Raw genomic sequence first — 504 nt, forward strand, 5'->3', positions numbered from 1 at the left:
CGAGTCCTGTTAAGTCAAGTAAAGGATATTACTACAAACCCAACCATGTCCTGTTCAGTCAAGTAANGATGTTACTACAGACCCAACCAAGTCCTGTTAAGTCAAGTAAAGGATATTACTACAAACCCAACTGAGTCATGTTAAGTCAAGTAAAGGATATTACTACAAACCAAACCAAGTCCTGTTAAGTCAAGTAAAGGATATTACTACAAACCCAACCAAGTCCTGTTAGGTCAAGTAAAGGATAGTACTACAAACCCAACCATGCCCTGTTCAGTCAAGTAGAGGATGTTACTACAGGCCCAACCAAGTCCTGTTTTGTCATTACTACAAACCCAACTGAGTCATGTTACGTCAAGTAAAGGATAGTACTACAAACCCAACTGAGTCGTGTTCAGTCAAGTAAAACTACAGACCCAACCAAGTCCTGTTAAGTCAAGTATAGGATATTACTTCAAACCGAACCAAGTCCTGTTAAGTCAAGTAAAGGATATTACTACAGAC

The sequence above is a fragment of the Mizuhopecten yessoensis genome, unplaced genomic scaffold (genome assembly GCF_002113885.1).
Source record: "Mizuhopecten yessoensis strain PY_sf001 unplaced genomic scaffold, ASM211388v2 scaffold8323, whole genome shotgun sequence".
In the NCBI taxonomy this organism is placed as follows: Eukaryota; Metazoa; Mollusca; class Bivalvia; order Pectinida; family Pectinidae; genus Mizuhopecten; species Mizuhopecten yessoensis.